We start from the raw sequence: 24,389 nt of genomic DNA on the forward strand, positions 1-24,389 counted from the left end.
CATGTCCACCAGATTTTCATAACTTTTTGTACATGATTTAGACGTGGAGTGCTGTGTGACTGGGGCTTTAGCTGTTACTTGTTGTGATTGTCGTAGTTCATACTCATGGTACTCTTGCTTCTGCACTTTTGAAAAAAAAGTAATACTGTATACGCTATAATTTTCGTGTACATAAATTTTCGCGAATTGCCGCTGTCACACATTTTCGCGAGTGGTTAAATTCGCGATTGGGGGACCAGAGAAAATATGAAGTGGCAAAGAAAGTGTGAATTTTCAACTTACTGGAGCAAATAAGAATGATACTAGTTATACACTGCATTAAAAAGACTTACCAAACTCTGCGAACTAGTAAGTTAGAATTCAACATTTTTGAAGTGGTTAAGTCCATCGCGCTAGATTTCTGACGAGTGGTCCCCTTGCGATAATGGATTGGCTCTTTACAGTATTCGTAAGTGGACGTGCGTAAACAAGCTTAGTCAGTATGGTCTGTTCGGAAAGCCGTGACATGATATACTAGTACTGAAATGTTCGTATCATCAAGGCAAGGGATTCATTTTGGAAGGTAATATTTTCGCGTGTTGTTAATTTCGCGAATAGCTCCCGACTCGCGAAATTCGCGAAAATAAAACCTCCGCGAAATATATAGCGTATACAGTACACTGTAGATGCAGGAACTGATTCATTCTGGTGTTACAGTAATACTTGTCTTGACCTTGTGATTTGGTTGCCCAGGGCAAGTAGAGGGTTTGGTAGGTAGTGAAGCATATTGATACATCTGTCACTCGTGTTCTTAAAGCTTGCCAGAGCATTAGCCCTCTCCCAGCAAGAACTCCCAATTTGCACAGAATTTAATCTGTCACTGACATTTTAAATGGGAATACCATTTGGACAGCTCACAGATATGACAGCACAACTGGCAAGGTAAAGCCCATTCCAGATGTGCCGTGTTTTGAGTAGGAAAAAAAAGTCCAGTTCTCTTTTAGGGAGGGGGGGGGGGGGGAGGAACAACTATGAATTGACTTTTGTAATATTTACTTGAACTGTACCCTTGATACATTTGGTTATCACTTTTAGAATACAGAAAGTGCATTTCTTCTTAACTTGAGTACGACTTTCTGCATCAGTTATGTGTAGAGTTTACTGCCGACAAGCTTGCGTAATGAAGTCTGTGCGGAAAAGACTATCATGCCCTGGCTGCCCCTTCTGTCATTGTCAGGGACGATCTTAACATGCCTCAAGCATTACCAACTTGTCCAAATGGGCAGCTAACTAGCTGCCAGGCACAAGAGGTGGGTTGTTTAGTTGGCTAGATGTGCAAACTGTTTCTCTGGGGGATGATATCTGTGGAAGAGGATTTGGGGGGGGGGGGGTGGGGGGAGTAATGAAGTGTGATACAGTGCAATAATGCTCATTATCGATTCCCCCAACATCCCAATACACTCTGTGTTCTCTCACTGTGGAAACTTAATTTGAGTAGGATTCACTCAAGTTCGCATTGATATTCATGCTGGAGTTATGTTGAACTGGAGTATGAATATATTCTTCTTTTTTTTTATTCTTTTCTCTTCTTTTACTTGGGGGGGGGGGGAGAGGGGGGGCAAGATGCTGGAAGGATTCCTCTGATTAAGACTGAGCAAATATCATCCTTATCATGCACATCATAGTCACCTAGCAACAACATCTTTGTCTGTAGGAAAAAGACAGTAAATACTACAGAGCCAAGACAAGAGTGGATGTCACCTTGTACAGTAAACTCAAAGGAAGTAATAACCCCTGGCATGTTTTAGTGTAACACTTTGAGTACAGGTACTGTAGCTGAATATGGAACATGAATGTTACTGTTCTGAAGCCCAGATCATCATGTGTTACAATATCAAGTCATTTCAATACAGCAATTATACTTGCATTTTTTTTTTTAATCAGAAGTCGTAAAAGGTATTGTATAACAATGCATGTTTTGAACTTGTGCTTGTCTTGAAAGAAACAACTCATCAGCAGTGTACTACGATGTATACAGATTTAATAAGAGGCCTACCTGCCAGTTTCCCAAAAGAATACCTGTTGTAAAATTTTGCAAAATTTTTGTCTCTAACCATCCTTCCCCCCATAACTACTACTTGTATACATATACATGACCCACAGAACCTATATAAAGTGTTTTGTCTGATATCTGTCAATCACTATTTAAACGTGTTACCTGACAATAGAGTATTGTTATCCCATTTCAGTACTGAGAACGGCATGTCAGGTTCGGCTGCAGTGATCTGCAATATCACATATTTTGTTTGTCAAAATATGCACGTTTTGACACGCTCTCAATCAATAATTTTAGTAGGATTCAATCGAAACACACAAATGCAGGTGGTTCATCAAGGCACATGCCAAACTAGAAATGGATGTTTGCATTTCATAGTCACAGTAGCAGTGATTTTCAGGATAATGAGACCCTCTGTTGTAACATGCCTTTCTGTAATACAATTCTTTACATGTTTCTATGGTACCCTTTGCATCAAATTAAGATATGATAAAAATTAACCCAGTATCTACAATTGTCAAAAGGGGGTGTTTTGTAGTCACAACACCTTCCAAAGTTGATTTTGGAAGGTTTTCATATTTTATCTTTTACAAACCATTGGGAGTGTTGTGAGGTGGACATTTCCTAATATTTCCTATTTTATTTGTAACATGCATCATTTGTCTTGCAAGGATAGATATGTGAAATTCCGTCACTTTCCTATTTCTATGTCCAGTTAATGACAATTCTGCCTGGTGAGCTCTTTGTTTTTTGTTTTTTTCTTATGTTTTTTTTTTTATTTCATACAATCACTTGAACATGAAACGGTATTTCACTTCTATACTGAAGCTGCTTATATATTGTCAACTGTAGACAAACAAAGCTTACATTCATTGCATAGAGCCGTTCTGTGTTTTCACTGAAAAAAAAAGACGGTAGAAAACTTCAGTCACATCAAGGAATTGTGCCAAATGCCTGCTTGAATCATTGTCAGAAATGATCAAAAACTGGAAAACAATATATACATTTTGTTTGAAGGTGTTTTTTGTTGTTGTCATTATTCACATTGAGAACTTTCACTGCAGAAAATGTATAATCTTTGTTGTGTGACGTCTGTTCCATGTTTTGTGTACTCTCCAATACCACGCATGGAATTTGCAGTAAACCAGCTAGTCTTTTGTCCCATTCGTTGTGGGCATCAGACGGCTTAGCTAATTGCACACGTGTTGCACGGTGGCAGAACTTACTGTTATTATTTGGAATAGAAAAGGGAAGGTCAAACATCACGATCATCAACAAATCACAGCTAAGACACCACATTTCTGTGGTTTAATGTTGTATCATATCGTATTATGATATCATGATTCATTGTTATTATTCCGTAAGGGTGAATAAAAACCTTGGTTTTCTTTCATTTGAGCCCTATTGCGGTCATACACCTTTGTTTATTTTAGTTGTGGAATTATCAAAAGCCTGAAAATTACTAAATCTATAACTGAAGCTTACGTTGGCAAATGTTTTTAATGACTGAAGTTAAATGACTCTGTGTCAAATAGGCAAGTTGTATTTTCTGAATATCTTCCTGATTTTGTGCATATTTCATTATTTTTACCAGTTATATAATCTTGCTTTAGTGTAGCTGTAAAGACAGTGAAATTCAGTGTTGCCAATTTCATAATGACTACATGATGATTTCTGCAGGAAAATTTTCCCAGGATGTAATACGTCTATATCAGATGATATTTCTCAGTGACAATGGGCCTTGTTAAAGAATTTCAATACCTGACTGTTTGCAAATTCATCATGAAATTGTTTATGTGCTCAAAAATACAAAGACATACATTTACCAGATTCGAATTGGCACTGTAGTATTGTAGTGGTATGTCATGAGATCCACAAAGTATATGATGCATTATTGATCTACAAAAGCAAGTTCCATTAACAGTTATGCGCATATCCAGGATTGTAGAGTTAAGTAACTCATCATCCTGTATTCAGGTCATCTTGTCGACTAGTATGGGGCAATGCAGCAAAATGCATGCGTACTTGTAAATCAGCTTCATTGTACATTTGTATCTTCTTGTGTTAGAATGGTAAGATCTTGAAAGCAAAGGCTAACATTTTGTGTTTGAACACTATGCTTTCAAAAACTTGTATAAGCATTGTCATACATGTATATCATGTAAGTCATAATTTCAAGCGTGATTTTCTGAAACAAAAAAATGGAGATCCAGTGTGGACATAACAAGAAAAATCTGAATTATCTCTGGCATGTTTTTATTTTTTTTTTTTTCCTCTGCTTCTCTCTTTGAGGAATAATATTTGGATAAACACTGTACACGAAACTTCAGTGCCTCTAAGTTGAGAAGGTCGTGTTAAATTGTGTTAGAATGTGTGTTTGTGTGTGTGAGTGTGTGTGTGTGTGTGCGTCCACTTGTTGACTGTGCTAGGACAGCAGCCATTCATTTTCAGCCATTCATTTTCTCTCTGCCCCCTCTCTATGCCCCATTTCTAATTGATGCATTTGCGTCATCATCAGTGCATGTAATGAATTAAATGCAGTCTTGCTCCGTGTCTATAGAATTCGATGCAAAGGGGGGGGGGAAATAAAGAGCAATGGTGAGAGACGCAGGCCGAAAGAAAGAGATGGAGGGGGGGGGGGGAAGAGGGGGAAAGGGAGGAGGAAGAGGAGAACGGGAGAGAGAGGATGGGGGCATTGAAACTGATTGTTTAGTGAAGAAAACGGGACGCATAGGCATGTCTCTTGATTTTACACTGGTTTGCTGTAATGCTGTGATATGCAGCATACATGTACATCTTTTTTTGTATTCCAGACATGAAGTGCCATTTTAAAAGTTCCACTTTCTAGAAGCATCCGCTGCTTTTTGATTGATTTTTTTTTTCTATCTATTTTTTTTTCCTGTAATGTATTGACACAGTTTCTGTTTTTGTGCTTGCCCTGCAGGGTTTGAAAAACTGTTTTTCCTTTCATTTGCAACTTCACAACAGGCAGGCCATGAGTTTGTGTTTGCTTGCTTTTTTTTTTTTATTGCGCAAATTTATCCCCATTCTCCATCCTAGGAGTCTGTTACCAGTACTTTTGAAAAAACATGGAGAAATGAAAATTCTCTCCTTTTATACTTTTCACCATGGCCAGGCACAAGAAATATTAATGCCTGCTTCTCATTGAGGCAAATTTCATCATTAAGAGCAGAAACTTTATGAGGTCACTAGTCAAGCTGTCACCCTGCTCATTGTTTTCCACCTCAAAATATTTTGAGAGCTCTAGCAAACAAGATAGACAAAAGAATGTTGCTCTCGATTAAAGCATACACTTTTAACAAGAGCCCCAGACAAGACTTGTTGAGCATATGACATTTTATTTACCCCCTTAGGCTAAATATACAATTGAATAAGTCATAGCTGTTTGAATCTCGTTCATGACGATAATGGTATGTAAATTTTACAGCTGCCAGATTGTTGGTGTTTCTTTATCCAAGTCTCGGCAAATATACACAGACATGTTTGTTCCTCTGTACCTCTGCAAGAGTCCAATTATGCACTCTCTAAATAGATTAATGACTCTTCTTTGCACTGAGTAGTTTCTACATTTCCTCTTTTTTTCTTTTCAACAAAGTGTTTTTATTGAAGTAGATCTGTTTGTGTGTGTCACTTGCTGTTCACATTTACCATCATTTTGAGATTGTAAACTCACAAGAACCCTCTGGAACCAGCTAGCTGCACCTGCACCAGAGCAAATATTTTCAACGATCAGTTCAAATATGCATTGAACTTAGTCCAGCATTGAGTGCAAGATTTTTGTTCAAATAAGGGCACTTCCGATGGAAATGTTCGGTCAAGTGCAAGAATCAAGTTGAAAGCAAGAATGAAACAGAAGACAAATAGGAATTCTTTCATCAAAAGATTTGTGTCAGATAAATAGAAGAGAAGCAGGGAAGGGGGGGGGGGGTTATTTTATGAGCCTATCCTCTTAAACCAGTCATGGTTTTATGGGTATACAGTATCTTTTAGTAATGCCTCGGTTTGTTCTGTTTTGTTTAATTGTGAAATTTATTGTCTCATGCATTGTCATAAGAAGAGAAAGTCACCAGAATAATGATAAAAAGGTGATTGGTTAATTAAAAAATATGAGTTTTGTTCACTGACAGAACTCATCTAGATCAGTGAATATCTCCTTTTTTTTTTTTGGTAATCATCCAATTTGACTCAAAGTTTTTCCTTTTTTTCTATTTCAATTTCATTCTTTTTTTTAAAGTGCAGTCTGAAGGATGTTTGCTTTTGGGCGAATTATCTTCTCATTTCTAACCATGATTGGAATTACCATATATGAGTATACAAATTGTATATACTGTTTATTTACAGGAGGTGAAGGTTGTCAGCAACAGAAATGTCTCAGTGGTAGAGGATATCTCTGTACTGTGATACCAGAAATTTTCTCACACACGAAACTTTCGCGAATTTGGTGAAGAGCCAAGATTTCTGAAAGTAAAATGCACATGAAAGGTTTTGTGTACACAATGTGTTGAATGCCAGTACAGTGCTGTACACCGTACAAGTTATACATACCAGTAGTGCCCATTTTGATTGTTTTCTAATTACGTACGCATGTTTAGAAGTGTACATTCAGTTTTGTTGTTTGCTTATATCAACCAGCAGTGTGGGTTCAATGTATCCCTTAGGCTGTAGTACAAAGTCCATGTAGTACTCATAATTTTTTTGTGGTTGGTAATTTGCAAAAGTTTCATGCCTCGTATGTTTTTGGTTTGACAGTATTTGTTTGCAGTGTGTTTTGATACATACTGTGAGATGGGCTTGCAAGTGGTTTCAGGTGCGGTATATGCTATAGCATGATACGATTCAAATCTGGGCCAAAGACGCATTTTATAGTGAAACGGCCATGATGGAAAAAAGTGACATGGTTGAGGGCATGCCGCTGTGTGGTATATACCACTTCTTCCATGTGCCCTCTTGTTTGTTACTCAGTCCTGGCGTGAGAAATAGGATCTAGATGGTACCAGCAGCACTGTGTATTGAATGTTTCCTCCCCCTGGTGTCAAATTAACAGCTTTGTTTACACAGCAGACAAATAAAAGTGTAGATGGGACTGGTGTCGCAGCTAGGTGTGGATTGCGAGACAGGCGTCTTGGGTTTGGGGCTGTTATAATTGTGCGCATGAAAGATTCGTTTTGATGGCTATTTTTGATATTGGAGTGTGTGTGTAGTGATGCCTTTATACTTCATGTGTAGGTTGTAAGGTGGGGAAACCCCCCCCCCCCCCCCCAAAAAAAAAAAAAAAAAAAAAAGTCTTGTCTCGTGGAAAGAAGAGGAAGAAACAAAAATAACAACTTACATACTCAGCAGAGGATAAAGATAGAAAAGTAATACCCTGAGGGATAGAATTGGGTTGTTTACATGAAAATATACCTGTATCTACATGCTGTATGCATTTTACGTTTGTTTTCATTTTTAATGTTTTTTGTTTGTTAATCAGTATAAATTGTGCATGTGTGACGTGAGAAAAAAAGGAGGTTTACAATTGTGTTGTGCTGATTTGCTACTCACTAATGGCACAAGATGAAAGATTTGTGTATGTGTGACATGAAAACACACACTTAAAAATGATGGTTTACCATTGTGTTGTGCTAATTTGCTAATCACTTATGGCATAACATGAAAGATTCTGCTACTACTGATACGAAGACATGCAAAGGCACTGTTCAAGATTTGGTGGACCTTCGTGTACATGTACATTAACTTTCATCTCTTCCTTGCACCAAACATAAATTTATTTGAAAGCTACAAGAATATAAGCAATGCGATTTTCAACCAAAAATCTATTTTGAAAGTTGGAATTTTAACAAGTGTGAATGTGCAAAATCTGAGTCACTGCAGAATGGGCAGTTGATATGGGAGATGCACACAATACCACACTGTGGTTATCTTTGTCCATGAAAGTCATATGAGAGACTTTTCGCTCATAAGACACACTTAAGAGAGAGTTCAGGAAATGGATTTGACTTAATTCTACTTAGCTACATATGAGCGACTTTGGCCATTTTGAGATTTATGTAGAGATTATTATGTGATGACTTCATGAAATGGACCCGGGTCCCAGATTTGATACATCCATTCATTCAAGTGAATACAAATTCTGAGTGTGTGCAGCGCTGTGGGCCTGTACTGAGGAACCTGCTATCTGGCATTGATATACAAAATTCAACTTGATTCTGATGTTTATAGAGGGGAAAAAAGAAGTCTCAAAAAGAAAATCAATATCAGGAATTGGTTTCAGCATGGAGCTACAATGTTGGAGCTCCATGGTTGCAGCATGGTTTCAGTGAGCTACGAGTTGTATGGTTGTAACCCCTTGGGTGATCTACCAGACAGGCTAGCAAAACATCTTGTGTATGTTACTGTCTTTCCACAAGTTCTGCAAGCTGTTTGCCAACTACCCTTTGATATACCAAGGAGGTTGAAGAGATGGAGTAACAACAGAGTTATTCCCTTTGATCTATGTTCGAAGCCGCCGCTCAAAGATATTTGAAGCATGTGCCAAACAGAATCTGCCGTGCCGATACGAAGACAATTGACTCGTGTCTCATTGCATAATCACCAGCCACTTTCAAAGAAAGATATGTCTTTGTGATGGTAATTACTTTTCGCTATCCCTTCTTATAAAAGGTAGGCGGTACAGACACGAGGATGCGCGAACAGAAATTGAGGAAAAAATGCTGAAATGAAGATGAAAATTACTCGATTGGGCATATGCGGGCACTAATCTGATATATCTATCAATAAAGAATTATACTTGAAGATCATTACATATTAGTTTCATTTGGGGAAATTAAGTCGAAAAGTGATAAAACCAGCTTTCCAGGATGGTACAGTTTTAAACATTTTCACATAATACAGCCCTGATTTACACTTATGCGCAAATTTCTGAACGGAATTGACTTTTGTTTTACATGCTTTATTATTAAGTGAAATTTCATTTCATTTAATAAATAAATAAGCAAAATATGGTCAATATTATGATAACGTTCAAAATTAATCTTCAGATTGCTCAGCAAGACGGCGGCTTGGAACATCGATCATCAAAGGCACAAGTGCACCTGTGGAATTCCTTTGTACATCAAAAGAAATCTGACAACTGTTTGAATAATTACAGCCAGTTGGAACTCCATGTGTAAAACCTCCTTGGATATACAAATGTAACTATGTTAGTCCCTTTTTGGCATAAATGTACAACATTTATCTCAGGATAGAGAAGACAGGTCACTGGCCAGTCTGAAAAAAATGACATTTTGGCAACACATACACACATACACGCACATTCTCATTAAGTGCTTCATCTGGGGATATGATATTTTGCTCAAGGTTATAGTGCATATTTCATTAGTTGTCTCTGAAAAAAAAATAATATTTTTCTTTTCTGATAAATTGGCTAAATGTAATTGAAACCATAAAAATTTAATACTTAATTCAGTTAAGTAAATCAATCAGACTGCATGGAGTCTATAGGTGCATACACAACAACTGAGGATACTAGTAAAAATTTTCAAATTTTCCCATTTGAATAGTGTGAAAAATTTTCGCCTGCATACAGGACCTAAGTCATATTCATTCATACCATACCAGAAACGCTGAGAATTTTCACATGCCAAAAGTAAGAACATCGTTATGTCAGAAATCTGTCTTTTATCAAGGCCCCCTTATATGGAATTCAATACCGGATGACATTTGTAAAGTTACCTCTTTTAATATATTCATATGAAAACTTAAAGGGGCTGTACAGTACTGGTTGAGGTAGGGATTCATGTTTTGAACATTCCTAATTGAGATAATGAAAAGTGTCTTATGAAATATGAAAGAGCATGTAATTTTAAGAAGAATTCAATGTTTATTTGATGAAAATTGGTTTTCAATGGCTGAGATATCCAAAAAAGTGCTAATAATAAAAGGCAACATGCTACAACTTTATTAAGATCTCTTTGTTTCACCTTGTTTTTGGATATCTCAGCCATTTCAAAACCGATTTTCATCAAATATACTTTTGATACCCATTAGAACTGCATGCTCTTTGACATCTCATGGAGTGGTTTCTGAATATCTCGCAAAACATTAAAAGCTAAATCTTCACCTCGACCAGAACTGTACACACCCTTTAAGGAGAATTTTATACGAAATTATCATTCCTAACTTCTTGACATGCTTTGCTGGCATTATTTTATCTAATTATTATAACTCATTTTGTGTATGTACTGTCTTCGTAATGTAATGTGGTGTTTTCTTTATCATTGATGTATTTCTTTTGTTTTGTTCTTACATCTGTATATTTGTTCATCCCTCGTTGTTTAAAAATATGAAAATGATTACCACCAATGCATCTTTTATTGATTATCCGGGTCGGCCAGATTTTAAGGAAACTTTCAATTCTTCGTTGGCTGCTTCCTTTCAGCTTTATGTATTCCATAGATCCATTTACTTTGTGCTTGTCATGATTGTTAATCATTGTTATTCTCTGTTGTTGTTTTTATGCTGAACAAATAAATTCAAAATTCAAATTCAAAATTCAAGTATGCGTAATGGGCAGGTGCATTATATACCCCTATTTAAAGGTACTCCCAGGTCCTTAAGGGCACTTTTTCATTTTTTCTTTTAATAGATACTCTGAACAAATGGGCATATGCACAGTATGAAATATATTCCCGCCTGCCTGGAGTTGACCATTACAATATCCTTGATTGAAGCCGTTTGTGAAAAAACAAAACACACACACACACATGCACACACACACACACACACACACACACACACACACACACACACACAAACACACAAACACACAAACACACACACGCGCACTGCACACATGCTCAAATGATTGTGCCTTGCAAGCCAGCTTCATAGTTCTAGAAATAGCTGCTGTGGTAAACAACGTGCCTTTCTCATTGCCATCCTATTCAAAGATATTTATTGTTGAACTCTATGTATGTGTGGTCTTGGCCACCACTACAGTTCAGGTCACGCTAGATTATTATGATCATTACGTTTAATTATCTTTCTTTTTCCTACTCGGCATTCTTGACTTGATATCTTTTCTCCTGGTACCATCATATTCCAATGTCTATTACTTGTTGAAAGAAGGGGTTGTTTATTGTGGAGCCACGTTTACTTGCCCACTTCTAGCGTCAGAAGAAGATTTATATGACAAAAAAAAGAAAAAAGATAGAGAAGAGAGGTAAAAGGGTCAAATGAAATTTTGATGGTGTGTATAATTTTGTCTAGAGAATACATTTATCAGGCAATTGTGTCACAGATGTGTGTTATATCACCAACATTTTTGACAGTTTCAGAAAATAAGGGATGGGATGTTTACAATTTATTTCTGGAAATGGCAATGCTGTTAGTCTTTGAACTGACAAAACAACATTGATAGAGTAGTGTTTCTCTGTGAAATCACAATGAACGTCTTCCATGGAGTAGGGTTAGTGATGATTTTTGCACTTTGTGTTCTCAGGATTTTTTTTTCTTCACATTTCATTACAAACTGAAAGTAAATATATGTGAAAGATTTTTGCAAAATGCATCCGTACCATGTCTTACGAAGTGTTGTGCCAATCCAGAGAAGTGTAGATTGTTCTCAATGTCTACCATTCAGGTATACCTTCTTGCCTAATATTTCATGCAAACTGTAAGATATTTCTGCATATGAAATAATAACCACAAATTGAATTGGTGCTAGGTGTAGCCACATGACACGTAATGTTGTATATTTTATAATGAAGGGGTAAAAAGGAAATTTGTTGTTGTTGTGATGTGTTGTGATAATTGGCAATTCAGTGGCCAAACGAGATTCATGTAATAGAAATCTGCCATACGCCTTCTTTGTAGATCACTGATCGGTCGATGATGCCAGGGTGAAATGATTGGAATAGCAACTACAAGTGTACTTAACTGCCCAGGGAGTGTACTGTAGTATTAGAATATTAATCATACTCTTGTTATGGGGTGAACTTCTTTCACCCCACCACAGTCTGTTACTCTCTAGGTGCGTTCTGACGGTAGGAGGAGTGAGATTTGGATCGCGATCCAAATCACGATGCATGTATCTTTCTTTTCATATCATCATCACATGAGGCAAAAATTCTAGTGAATGATTGCGATTGAAACAGTAGTGTTTTTTTGTTTGTTTGTTTTTTCACATGTCATTCATGACATTCACATGTCAACTGAAAATCTCATTAACCCACTGGAGTGGAACGCCTGTGCCTTCAGCCTGCATGACCCCCAGCTGCTAGATATACCCAGCATGTAGCATGATCGTGCATGTTGCGCATGTTCACGCATTGCAGCACACTCAGTGCAGGCCCAGGCTTGGACACATACACACATGTATGCACACGCACACGCATACGCACACCATCTGCATGAATTATATACACTTACTGCTGACCTGTTTACGCGTGGCTCGATTGGCTTGACCGAACTATGGCCATCCTAGCCTCTGGCGAAAATGGCTGAAGCATTGCATTGTGGGCTTATAATTAAACGTCATTGTTGAAATGACCGTTCCGACAGGATACGGCGTGGATCAATCATTATATGGCAAAAGTCGCACATAGTAAGACATGATCCGAATCGCAATATGATACACAATTTTTTGGTTTGCCCGGTGTTCACTCGACAAATAAGTGAGATTTGAATGATTGGATCGCAATCCAAATCTTCCTTCAAAACTGCAGTGTGAAACCCCCTCCTCCAGCGTGTTTCATCTCAGCCATTTGAGTTATGCACAGCTGCTCTTGAGTTTGAGCAACAGCACAATGTATGAAGCCTGCATTGCAGGTCTTGCCTTCAAGCCTTGGGATTTGGGCAATCACCATATTTTGTCATATTTCTTCAGTGGTCATAAATTATAGAGAGAGACACTCAAATTTGTGGAATTGTTTGCAAGTGCATGTACCTCTTCTTTATAGCGGCAACCTCTACCTCAGTAAGAAGAAAAACAGCACAAAAAAAGGGGTTGATAAAGAGAAGTTGAAGAAACAGGAGTGAAAGAAGAAGAGGAAGGGATATAAGAAGACAAAGGTACCACAAAAGGAGAAGATGGGGAAGAAACAGAATCAAATGAAAATGAAGAACTTTAAATAAAAGAGGAAAAGAAAACAGATAGTGGATAAGGAGAGGAAGGAAGGCTTAAAACAATTAAAAGTCTAGCTGGAGCAGCTATGTCTCAATGTGTGTCAAGTCATACAACAAACTATCAGCATATCTAAAGCATAAGACTGTCTTCAAGTGTGAGTAGTAATGACGCCATTTCATTACGTCACTCTGCAAGATCAAGTAGTACTCATTATCAGTCACATTTTTGGAGGCGTGCTTCTATCTCAACACCATTCTAGCATTTATTATTAGAGGATTGATTTTGTTGTGTTATTAACATCCCTTAATTGTATAATGTCTAGACAGAATGTTGCATTGTGGGCTTATTGTCAAAAAGGCAGTAATGCTTTTTCATTGGGCAAAACAATGGAGAAAAGACGAGGTTTAGAATACTGGCACCCAGTCAAATATTTCACTGCCAAATAAATCACCCAAAATTTCTTTTCAAGAAAAAGGAAAAAAAATGGACCAATATTCCACAAAGTATGTTTCTGCAAGCACTATATTTATTGGATTGTGAAAGTAAATACTAGGAATCCCTTCATAAGAGACTTTTTTTTTAACTTTCAAAAAACAAACAAATAAAAATAAAAGAATAATAACTTGATTATATAGAAAAGTCAAGGCAGCTGCCCGAGTAGTGGATGACCTAATATACATATTTCAGCAAATTTTCCATTTGGAAATTTTTCACATCATCCAAGTATTATTGAGTTTTGATTGTGCTTGCCACCTTCATGCAGTGAAATAAGTTTATTTTGGCAACATGCGAAATTAAAGATGTTGTCCATTATTGAAATGTATTAGATACACGTCATCACTATTCAACACTATTCAAAGAATGGGTGAAATGGAAACAGGACCTTTTGTGTGTGTGTGTGTGTGTGTGTGTGTGTGTGTGTGTGGGCGGGGGGGGGGGGGGGGGTAGATGGCTAAAAGTGCCTGATCACCTACAGGGGGATGATACTCTAGATATCCAACAAACACTATCTTTTGTAACAATTTAGAAAGTAACATCAAAGTTTGAGAGTGAGCCCAGCTGTTATTTAGGCAGATGCAGCATAAAAAAGGAGGTATTTCCCTAGAAAATAAAGTCACACTGTGGGGAAAAAAATTGAAAGTGACAAGTGAAAAGCACAAACAACATTAAAAGAAAAAAACTGCATTGTTGTTTTCTCACTATGATGCAGCTGATATACTTTTCTATCTCCTTTTTTTTTTCTATGTATCAAAGAATTAAACTATGAGCCCATCCAGTCCTTGGATAATTTGGCTGCCAAAATTATCAGGATTAGTACAGAATAGTTTGAGAAAAAGAAAAGAAAAGAAGGAATTTTAAAACACAGAAATAGAAGGATATCTCGCTTTGTAGTTCGTTCAAATTGATCCAAGCTTGGGGAGACATCTCATTTTGGAGTTAGTTTACCACCTGCTTGATATTCATACATCATGCTGTACCAAGTGGCAACGTCATTAACAATAGATTGATGTCACGATGAAAGTGCCCGTTTGATTTCTGAAAGGCATACATCATCTTCTATCTTCCAGTTCATTAATTACCCAAATAAAATGCCTCTGAATGCAGGAGGCCCCAGCTTCACAGATTTGTACCTTTGTCTCACCCCCCCCCCCCCCCCCCACCCGCGAAGTCTGAGTTCTGTCGCATCCAAATTGCTCATTACCCGTAAAACCCAAATGACATTTTGGGGCCTTAATTTGTTTTTCCATCAGTCCTCAATTACACAATTAAGATCGCATTTGTTGGCACTGATGTAACATTATCATGGCTTTAGACCTGTCACTGTCTCATGTTGTATCAAAGACAAACAGTGCAGAGATACTGTATATATGTGGTGTCTTCATGGCAAGTAATAATACAGGGGCAGAGCTTCATAGAGTAGCCATTGCTGAAGTGATTTACAACGCTATATAACATTTGTGGTGGCTCATTTTCTTTATTTTTCTTATTTACCTAAAAATACAATTTTGCAGACCGAGTTATATTATGATGTTTACATAAAAAATACTAAAGCACAAACAGTGTTTTCATATTTCAAATTTGGAATATTTTTAAGCAGTGTCTTTCAGATTAATGGAAATGATGTCATAATGTTCTAATGACAGATTTGATAAGCTATTCTTGAATCAGTTTATTTATGAAGGGAAGCATACCCTTTACTGAATCACAATGCATACTCTTTACTTTGAATCACAATGCATGTGCAGTTGGATAGAGATGCAGCCTTGTAATATGATTACTTTCTCAAGTATTGAGTTACTCTGTTTTTTATTCAAACATGCCACAGCTGGGTGACAGGAAATGCTGAAAAGGATACCTTCCTCATCAATACAATACCTGATCTAAACTTACACAGCTCTTTTGATAGCTTTTTATCCATCTCTTCCTAAAGGCTGCCAGTAGCATTATTTTCTATGTTTGTACAAAATAATGATTAGAGGCCATTGTACACTTGTGCAGGACATCAATAAAGTTTGAGTGAGAGTGTAAAATGTGTGCAGTAGTTTTGAGGGGTTTTTTATTCTTTTTTTTTCTCTGCAGATGTTAAACTGTTGTACATCAATACTCCAAAAAACAAAAACAAACAAACTCTAAAACTAAAACTATTCAATGATATTCATATTCTCTTTTTCTTTTTAAAGTTAGATAACCATCAGAATGTTTTACTTGTAGTAGACACGAAGGAAGAAGTAAAGAACAAAGAAATGCCTCCATGTGTACTTTGCAGTATCTCTGTAAGACCTGTTCATGTGGCAAGAATGTATGACTGAGCAAATTTTGGAAAAGAGAAAAAAAAAAGAAGAAGAGCGTATGGATAATAACAACGATGATGATGATGCTCATACCTGTGCACTCAATGTTGCAATCTAAGATTTTGGAAGGGAGGAGAGGGGAGGGCCCAAAGATTTATCCAAATTTGGACAAGAGAGGGATCATATTAATGCCGGCCGAAATGGAGAAGACTGACAGGCCAACGATAAAGGGGCCACCGAATGGAATAGTTGAAGGTAAGTGCAGGCGATGTGGAATGAAACATGAGATGGTCTGTATGTAATGGATTGGTGATATTGGATTGCTTTTAAATCATTAGGTTTTAATATTCGTAAGGGGGGCATGGGATCGGGGTGGGGGGGGGGGGGAAGATTACAACGAGACATAAGGGGAGTTGGATTTGGGAGCAGAGTACATTCACATATCGCTATAAACTATGAGTGAAAAACGAGAAATGAAATATATGGTACCATTGGATATACATTGTAGTAGTATCACACTACTGTCATGAACACAATGCAATTAAAATATCAATTTTGTTATCAATGTTACAGGGTACTTGCTAGGCCGTCTCTGTACCTGCACTTCCATAATTGTACATCAAGTTGTGGTAATGAAATGATTAAACCTATTAAGATTCATTTTGAAAGACTTGATATATTATGAATGGATTTTCACATTGACTAATAACTGCTGGGGAAGCTTGAAGAGCTGACAATAAACAAAGCTACATGAAGCTTTGCTAAAGACCAGGAACTTCAGAAATAGTATATAGCTGGTGTGCATATAAATAATGTGCCACTAGAGTATGAAAGCATCTGCTGTATATCTGATATATTTTGTGGTGTTTGTATTTCACAAATTTCGTGAGCAGATCAATATTCATGGAATCAACAACACAGAGAAATACTGCCTCCTGAAATGCAAGTGCGTTTTGTGTAGTTGCCAAAGTGGGATACCACCAACTTTTTTCTTAAAAAGTAATATGTACAAGTGATATGTACAGTGTACTTCTTTTGTATTCCACCAATGTCCTTATAAATGGCTAATCCAAGTCTGAATTCACAAAATATTATAATCATGAAGTATACGGTGTGTGAGAAAAACATGTGAAGCGCTCAGTTGACAGGGATAGAGAACCAAAATGTATAGCTTTGCTATTGGCCATTTATTTGTAATTTGAAGCATGAGACTCTGGGAGATAGTGATCATGTGAGTGAAATATTTTTCTTTTGTCAGCAAAAGAATTTTCTTCATGATCCCATCACATTACACTTGTGCAGCAGATATGTCTTCCCAATCATATTTTTGTTTTCTTTTCTTGGGGGGGGGGGGGGTGGGTGGGTCATTTTTTAGTTTACCATTGCTTTCTTCTTTCAGAGTTTTCTGATGAGGAGCAAAAGGAGAGGGAGAAATTAATCTTAGGCATTTTGAATGAGATTTACTTTGCTGAAAACAGAAGCACTGAAATATAAAGCCAAGTGTTCATTCACATTTTCACCATTATAAGTTTGCAAAGTTCCCAGAGGTGGTATAGCCCCCTCCATGTTTTTTTTTATATTTCTCTCTTTTCCAGGGGATTTTCTAAACCCCTTTACATGAGTGCTACCGAGCAAGTTAATCTTTTATTGTTGTATTTCTGATTGTAGAGGATTTTGGCTCTTTGTTAGTGTCTGCACAGTTTCTGGGGGATTCTGCTGGTTTAACCCACATACTGTTACTGACACCCTGCAGTCCCCTAATTTGTAATTGAATCATGCCAACCATACTGTGATCCTGCTGTGTAGACTTGCACTTCCCTACAATTGGAGGGGGGGGGGGGGGTCTCTCTTCTATTATAATATCTATTATAATAAACACCCACACCCACACACACACACACACACATGCACACATGCACTCACTTGAGTACGCATGCATGCTCACACACTCACACACACACACACACATGTACATATTCATATATACTCACTAATGCGCACTTGCTCTCATTTTTTCTCTATCACCCCCCAACACACACACACACACACACACCTTTTCTCTTGCAGTCACAGCCTGTATCTTGTGTCTTCATCCTCCCTCTCTCCCTCCCCCTCTCTCTCTCATGGATGTCTTGCTCTCTTTCTCACCTTGTTACACCCTATTGCTATCCTCAATGCGCCCTGTGTGCATGCAGGTCAATAAAGCAAGATATGTGTGCATGCAGGTCAATAAAGCAAGATATATTGCCGCAAGCTGTTCTCCCCGCATCATAATGAAACATTCAATATGTGGCACTTAGGAAATAGTTAGCATTGGCTGTGTTGGAGAGAGGGTGCAATAAATGCATTGATTCTCCCTCTCTCCCTCTCTTGCTCTTTGTAACACTGTTTGTCAATCGCTTCTCATTGGGCAGGAGGATGTTTTTCATTTTGTTGGGGTCGGGCGCACTTCCATGGTCTGGCCTCCTCTCCCATTGGTAGAGATATGATGCAGATGAGCGTTCCTCCTCATTAGCAGCAGCAGCACAAATTATTGCGCCATCGTCACAGAGCAGGCAACGTGCTCAACTTTGGCCTGACTTTGTTAGACTGATTAGTCGGGAATTGAAATCGAAGCAGAAGACAAAGAGCCGGTAGAATATTCCATGCTCTAGCTTTCAGGTGAAATGCCTTTTATGCACTTGCCTTGAACTAGAATCTTGTGCGGGGATGGGGGGGGGGGGTGAATTTTTTTATTTGCAGCATTGCTTGTGACAGTATGTATTATATGACCTGTGATGTTTTCAGCATTTTGCTATAAATGGGTTAAGAAGAAGCGTAGGAAAATCAACAACCAGTAAGAGTTGTAGCGTGCATAGTTGGGAAGTATTTTTAACTTCTGCAGACTGTAAAAGATTATAGGCTATAAAACAATATTTTGTAATGAAACACTGTATAGTCATTAACCCATTGAAGACAAGTCCCGAGTATACTCACACAAGTGTCTGTGGGAAATGTATGTTGTAGCAATATCAGCCTGTCTCAACAGGTTAATAGGATCCAAGAGATCTAAAAATACAATAGGGAGTGTGCTAAACCAAAATAGGTGCAAGAAACAGGAGAGAGAAAGTTGTCTTGGATGACAAAAATAAGGCAAAAACAAGGAAAAATAACCAAAAAGGTAAGATAAAAAACAGGCAAAGGTCACGTTAGATACACGGCATTGAATCTAGTAAAGCAAGCATTACAATAAAAAGAATGACATCGATAAAGTAACTTATTGTAAAATGGTCTGCTAGATGTTCAATTTGACTTTCAAGTGAAATAAAACAAACAAACATGTTTCAATTTCCTTAAGATTAGGCATGAAAAGGAAAAAAATGCAGAATTTTACACTTATTACATATTTTCCAGAAAACTAATATCAGTGGCGACCACATGTGCAAATAGTAATGATGATGATCATTGTTGATGTCATCACCTCACATCTCTCCTATTGTTTTGTATGTCTCAGAATTCATAAAAGTCATCTGGTTTGTCAATAATTTGCCCACAGCAACCCTTAACCCCCCCCCCAAAAAAAAAAAGGTCATTGCTAAGTTAACTAAAAAATAACTGGATGTAAAGGATAGTTGTTCTTGTGATATGATTTTACTTTTTTTTAAAAGAAAGAAATTAAGATTTTGTATTGCAGGTCACTTGGAAAGGTGAGAAATTATGACATCATGATGACATCTCATCATCACATTTGCATATTAGATGTGTGGTTTTGACCAGTCAATATCACTGTTTTAACACAAATCTCGGTCATGTGATCATGAAATGTGCTGTGGCAATGAGAAGAGGTGATCAAGCTGCCTAGGTCATGTGACACTTGATGTCTCAGCATAGTGGGATAGCATCAAAGTCCTCCGTCTAAGTAATTCTGAAAGAGGACATCACTATGTACATACCAGGAACTTTGTACAGGGTTGTGGATGATTTTAGAGGGGTACTACAGAGGTTGGGCAATAGGAGAACATCTCGCTTTATTTAGAGAGTATGAAAGGAGTGATGTTGCGTGTACTGTGCAGTTTGAGAGAAATAAGCATCCCGGAATTAAGTCGATATGACATGAAGACACAGTTTTCTCCAAAGCCCTATTGGAACACTGCACTCTGTGATATCCCTTCAAGTGGTCCGTGAAATCTGTCCAATTTTGCCCCAAATCACTTGATTTGACATGTTGCTTCAAGTCTATTGAATTGCAGAGTACTCTTCTTCCTTTACAAGTTGAGATGGATTCCAGTGAATCAAAAAATTATTTTGACATAAGTGTGTTTTTGCAGAAAACTTTAATACTGTGCCAGGATTAAGTAATGAAATAATGAATTTGTACTGGGGGCAGTGCAGCCTCAATGGTCTTTGTCAAATCCTCTCATTGGAGGAACATAGAAACTAGTGATATCTGCTGGGATTATTTAAAATATACATGGAAGACATCCATACTGTGCTCCCCTGTACTAAAAGCTGAATGATGATGTAGTCTGTACTTCACGAGGTGATCCCTTACACATGTGGGTAATTCAGCTTTGGCTGCCAGGCGTAGGTACCCGTAATCTGACACTCCAACAGGAAGTATTTTGCTCCTGAGGTCATGTGAGGTCAATCCTGAGCTTGGTACCCTGACAACCTTCTTGTATGCTGGCTGTCAGAGGAGATCGCTTTCTTCATCTTATTTCATCGTTCAACGGGAAGAGAGGGGGAGTGAGGGGAGGATGAGATCTCTGGTGCTCAACAGATACACAATTGTCTGATAGTGGCAGAATGATTTACTGTTTGTTGTGTCAGGGATGGTCTTCAACATATACATGTGACCGCATTCATATGTTACCTGCCCTCCCTCTCTTTCTCTCTCCTGATATGGGACACGATTGTCACTACCTGAAATAGATACAAGACGAGCTTGAGTGCTGGTGTTCTTTGATGAATAGTCTTGAATTTTTTTTTTCTTCTTGACAATTGCCATGGAACAGTCCCTACATAACTTGTAATCCACCATGCATTGTATGCATGTATAATAAGAGTATATAATCCATGGTGGACAACCATTGTTATTTTCTTTGTTCAAGCACAAACAGGTAATGTGTGGTACTTCTCTGGAACATCTTACACACCAAAATGCTGAAAGTCTAAGCAAAATTATACTTTTCTGTGACAGTGCTTTGGCATCCCATAATACAATATATGATGAGAATAGACATACATACACGTTAGGCCTATATCTTGTCATTAAGAAACAAGAAAATTTAAATGGCTTTCTGTATTTTCAAGGTGATATTAAGATGTAGATAGAAGGAAAAGACACACATGAAGGCACAGCCATATCTGTTAGTTGTTAATGCATCTTCTCTAATTACCTGTGAGATTTCTGTGCTAAGTAACAGAGAGAGAGGAGAGAGAGAGAGATTGAAGAAGGGAAGACTGTAATTCCCACCACTCGCAGCATTGCTCCGTAAGCAAGCAGCAGGAATTAGATGTCTGTATCCGTGTCAACCAGCGCTTTCGGCTTTCACAGCTAATGCACTGCTGATATTTCAGCATTGCGTAAGGTCCTCATCACCAGCTACGTTTGCACGTTGAAGGAGCGGCCGGTCTCTTTTTCCCCCTCTAACGAATGGTCTGCTTGTTTGCCTGTTTTCACACGGATTAGTCGCTGAAAAATATGAATTGACAAATTGGCAGACGAAGCCACGCGGAAAAGCAAACCATTTCTGGTGTATTTCGATGAACCGTGGTATCCGAAAGTGCTATGAGTGGTGGTGTTAAGATGACATGCATCCATTAGGCACATGTGTCATATTAAAACGAGTGTGCAGATATTTGGTGAAGATATCACACACACGTGCACACACATAAAATCCTCTCGTGTACGGGAGCAGACACCCTATAAGAACAGAGATGATTGTTTATGGGTAAGCTGCCTGAGGGCATGATAGTTGATGGTTTCATGGAGAAGGAAATCCAACTACTGGGAGGAAAAACATCCGAAAATGTGTCTTCTCCGATTCATCTTTGAAAAATTTCCGCAGCAAGCTATCGTCAACACAACCACCACATATCTCTTGTAATATCAATGTACAGGGTGAGTTGGTAACACACTACCTTTCCTAAGGAGGACCTGTACATTATTCCATTTTTTCCCTCTCTTTCTTACATTACCACTCACTGCTCTAGAGATACTTTTTCATCATCTTCAAACACTGACATATATGTCATAAAGATGAGCTATTGGAGTGGGTATAAAAGTTGGATCACTTCTCATACCAAGAGCACAAAAGAGTCGGGAAGCACTTGTTCAAAATGAGCCGCCATTTTATGTGCCACATTGAGTGTGTACACTGCAGCAAGTGGAGCATTTTTTACAAGTACAACCATTTAATATTCATGATTTTATTTATTATTAAGCTCTTCAGCGTGGAGAAGCTATGCAGGATATGTTCTGGACTGATAATGTCTGATTTTTAACAACAAAATAATTAGAAAATTCCAAGAACATTTTCTCTTGGAAGTTTATCATGGCATTGTGAAGTTGCCATATATCACCCCCTTCTGTGAACGAACAATGCGCGCATTCATTTTGTATGCGTGTATGTATGAGTGTTGGTGGAGTGTCACAATCTAGGGGAAGAAAAAGTTTGCCAGCTATTTGAGACTTATTAAAGGCAAATATTTCATTTCATCGTTTGTTCATTGCAGTGCCGCTGAGCATCAAGATCAAGCCAGAGCCGCGGAGTCCTGGGTACCACAAGCCATGTGCCCACATGAAGTCACCGGCGGCGGCGAGCACCAGCCACCGTCACTTCGACTTTGACCGGTTCGAGCAGAAGTTTGCGTACGGTGAGCAGGTGGTGTGGACAACCGTTTGGTGGACTGAATAGCCAAGGGCTCTCCATAGCCATCCCAGCCCCATCTCCCAACAGCACAGGTAAAGTGGGACCACTGGGCTTTGTGCCAATTTCTATTAAAGCTTTAGGGCACCCTAACAAACTTACTTGTGTACTCTTTTTTCCCATTTGTTTGTTTGTTTGTTTTTTTGAATTTTATATCCTTTTGTGTATATATGTTTGTATATACTTTGAATGGTTGAAGTTATATCTCGTTGAGCCATATTTTCCCAAAAGAGTATTGGCATCATGCGAAAAAAGTCCCAAGAATGCTACATTAAGGAAGTTAGTTATCTTTAGAAATTTTTAGCTGACAATTATTGTCCCAATAGCATTATATGTATGTAGATATGGCTTTCCTGAACTTTTTTTAACATGTACAAATTCATACACTGGCATCTTCGTTGTTACTTTTTTACTTTTTTTTCTTCATATTGATTTGTACTAGAAATTATGATTTTTTTTTTGTCTTGTTTCAATGGATCCTTGAGAGTCATATAAATTAATGTGACACAATGGGAGGAGGTCTTACTCAAGCATCACCAGTTGATTGTAGCTAATGTGAATATCCAATTAAATCTGAGTGTTGTATTTTCCTTGAATTGCACAGAGGGTCACCCCAGCCCTCTTGGCAGTAACAGCTCAGATGCCGTAGCGCCACAGAGTTCACCAGCCGGATCCGGAGCATGTAGCTCCAAGACCGGCACCACTGCCACTTCTAACGGTGGGGCAGGCAGCCCCTCCATGGGGCCCCACCCCTGGACCTCCATCCTGCTGCAATGGTGCCCCCCTCCATCGACCTCAACATGAACCGCATCATCAAGCAGGAACATCCTCCGGTGTCGATGTGCAGCGGGGAGCGTGCCGTGGCGAGGAGAAAGGAGAGACGTGCCGACCAGTAACAGCAGCAGCAGCAGCACCGGCAGTGGCTCCCAGCCGGGTGCCATGGGCACCTTCAAGGAGCCGATGGTGCCAGCAGTGGATTCAGCCCAAACACCGGCCACTTCAGGGCCCATGGACCGGGTCCTGGCCCAGGCTTCTTCCTAGAAAAGAGGTAAATTGAGTTGGACTTTACAATAATCAGCCTCTGCCATTATCAGAAAGCAAGCTCTGTGTGATGCAAACTCCCTACAGTTTTTTATGTAGCGAACATCTGATTCAATTAATGGGTGTTTCTTGGCAGCTATTTCTTTAAGCACAATTATAGTTCTCTTTTCATATTGTATGCCTGCATGAATATACATGTGCTGCCCACCACAATTGCCAAGGAGTGTAAAACACTAAAACTCTGTCATCTGTCAAAATATTAAATTTTCCTCTTTTGCAGTACTTCTGTTTTTATCTCATACATGATGTATAAATTGAAGTTATGAAGTTAAAGGGTTGATTGTTCCAAAGTTTCAGTAATAATGAAATTGTCTTTGCCAACACTGCACTCATTGCAATGGGCTGTGTCATTTACAGGAGAATGTCTTGTGGATTTTTCACCTTAGATATGCACCCTGAAGTTC

General features: G+C 38.3%; 1 pseudogene; it reads left to right on the forward strand.

The window, feature by feature from the left end:
• LOC140238129 (ETS translocation variant 1-like) overlaps positions 1-24,389 on the forward strand; it is a 76,932-nt pseudogene that overhangs the window by 35,661 nt on the left and 16,882 nt on the right.

This window comes from Diadema setosum, chromosome 14, assembly GCF_964275005.1.
Source record: "Diadema setosum chromosome 14, eeDiaSeto1, whole genome shotgun sequence".
In the NCBI taxonomy this organism is placed as follows: domain Eukaryota; kingdom Metazoa; phylum Echinodermata; class Echinoidea; order Diadematoida; family Diadematidae; genus Diadema; species Diadema setosum.